The sequence below is a fragment of the Brassica napus genome, chromosome A8 (assembly GCF_020379485.1).
Source record: "Brassica napus cultivar Da-Ae chromosome A8, Da-Ae, whole genome shotgun sequence".
Classification (NCBI taxonomy): domain Eukaryota; kingdom Viridiplantae; phylum Streptophyta; class Magnoliopsida; order Brassicales; family Brassicaceae; genus Brassica; species Brassica napus.
The window spans coordinates 6,348,858-6,351,291 of record NC_063441.1 but is presented as its reverse complement, the minus strand read 5'-3'; the positions used below and the strand labels follow the sequence as shown (position 1 = coordinate 6,351,291).

At 45.2% G+C, this 2,434-nt stretch overlaps 1 non-coding gene across 1 annotated transcript; it reads right to left on the bottom strand.

Annotated features, from left to right (window-relative positions):
• Positions 1-592: 592 nt before the first annotated feature.
• LOC125577454 lies at positions 593-699 on the bottom strand. Its single transcript, XR_007315869.1, has one exon. It is a non-coding gene; the product is annotated as a small nucleolar RNA R71 (small nucleolar RNA).
• Between the last annotated feature and the right edge of the window lie 1,735 nt (positions 700-2,434).

The window sequence follows — 2,434 nt, the reverse complement described above, 5'->3', positions numbered from 1 at the left end:
CAATCATTCAACAATTATCGATACTACACCGCGTACGTCGATCGATACCGTGTCGTCAAAAATGGTAAACATTATTATTCTAACACAGGACGAGAACGGAAACCTGTATAACCAGGCCGGTCATCTGCGTAATGCAACATGTCAGAAAATAGATGCTCAGGGGACTGTAATCCCTGATGCTGCTGCTACAGGAGCTGCTTAACCTGTAGATGAGGACGTTCGATCGAAACCACTGGCCAACTACAATCGCCCAGATGAGTACTATTCCAACAGATCAGCTATTCGACTTCCGGAGATCCAGCTGCAGAATTTCGAGCTGAAGCCTCAATACTACACTCTCGTGTCGCAGATACCCTACTCTGGGTTACCGCACGAGCATCCTATGGACCATTTGGAACGGTTCGAGAATCTAATTGCTGCTATTCGGATGGAAGGAGTCCCCGAAGATTACCTGCTGTGCAAGCTCTTCAGATACACGCTGAATGGAGAAGCGATGCACTGGCTTAGGCAGCAACCCACAGGATCTCTAACATCCTGGGCCGACATCAAGAATGCTTTCTTACGAAACTTCTTCGATGAGGCGCGCGCTGAAGAACTTCGAAACAAAATTTCCACATTCTCGCAGGAGGCTGGAGAGTCCTTCAAAGATGTGTGGATTAGATTTAGGTTCTTCCAGCGAGACTGCCCACACCACGGATTTAACGAAGTGCAGCTGTTCAGCACTTTCTTCCGAGGTCTCGCCTTACCGAATCAAATGGCTCTTGATACGGCGAGTGAAGGAAACTTCACTACTCGAAATCCGTTGGAAGCTGTGAGACTTATCGAAAACCTTACTAACAGCAGCAGCACCAAAAACACTGACTCTGAACGGAAGAAGTCTTTAGCCTCTATCGGGAAGGAACATATGGACGAAGTAAGAGCTAAGTTAGATGTGGTGCACGAGCTTCTTAGGAAGCAAGTCTGTTCAGCTGAAGGAGAAGTAGCAGATACGAAAGGAGAAGAAAATGTGAACTACATCGGAGATACCGGATTCCAGAAATTTGGAAACAAGGGCGGAAACAGAAACTTCTTTGGAAATGGTCAAAGAAGTAACCAAAGTTCACAATTTCAAAAACCCTTCAACAACAGCAAGAGCTACTCAAACTCTTATTATCAAAATCTGCCACCCAAACTCAGGAAAGCAAGATCGAAGAGATGCTTGATCGAGTACTGTTGGGACAACAACAAATCACTGTGGATTTTAACGGTAAAATAGACTTTGCCTACAACAATCTGAACGCAAGTAATTCAGACGGGCGAGACTATAAAGAGGCAAGAAGCTTTCGCTAGAGAGGCAGGAGCTGATAAAGGAAAACACCACGTAAATGCCATCATAGATGATGATTTCTGGCAAGTGGTGAGAAATGAAAAGCTTGAGGAAGGAGACTTCAAAATCGAGAGCTCCATGAATCTCGGCGGATCCCAATGGTGTCGACCGATGTCGATGAACTCGCATCGATCGACAGACCATGATGAAGATCGATGGACGGATTACTCCAGTCATCGATCGACGTCGTCCGCTGAATCGACTGATTGCAATGCCGTTCGAATTCTAACTCATGAAGAATTCACAGCTAAGCATCCTCACCCACCCTCCCCTTCTATGAAAAAATCGATCGATCGGTTGAGCCAACCATCGATCGACAGAGTGAGTCAGACGTAGATCGTCACAACACACCTCCCTTCGATCGACGGGCACCTCTGACATACCGAGTGCGGTTACCTTCAATCGATAATGATTACATCAACGCACTCAGACCACCACCTAAACCATTATCTAACCCACCCGAACCAAAACCCAACCCTTTAAATAGTTAACCAGAACCAGTTCAAGAAAATCAGGAAACTGAAGGGAGAAGGTTAAGGAGAAGAAAGGAGAAAATTCCTAAGAACCTTAAGAGGGAAGCTAACGATAAGGAGATGGATGGTTTCACTAAAAGAGTCCTCAAAATCCCAATCGAAAAACCTTTTGATGAAGCTTATTTCACACACCGGTTGTGGATGTTCTTCGGTGAAACAAAGGTAACTGAGGAGGACATTAGGAGAATGTTTCATCAAGCAAGAGAAAAGATGAAACACAGGATCACATTGACGAAGAAGAGTGATCCTGGGAAGTTCGCAATACCATGCGTAGTCAAGGGTGTTGAATTTCCCCATTCAATGTGTGACACAGGAGCATCAATTAGTATCCTCCCTAGGATCATGGCAGACCAGCTTGGTTTGACCATTGAACCTTCAACGGAATCCTACACCTTCGTGCATCTTTCAGAGAAACGATCAGGAGGAATCATAAGAGATCTGGAGGTACAGATTGGTAATGCCCTTGTCCCTGTAGATTTTCATGTCCTAGACATCGAGCTAAACTGGAACTCTTCACTTCTGCTTGGAAGATCTT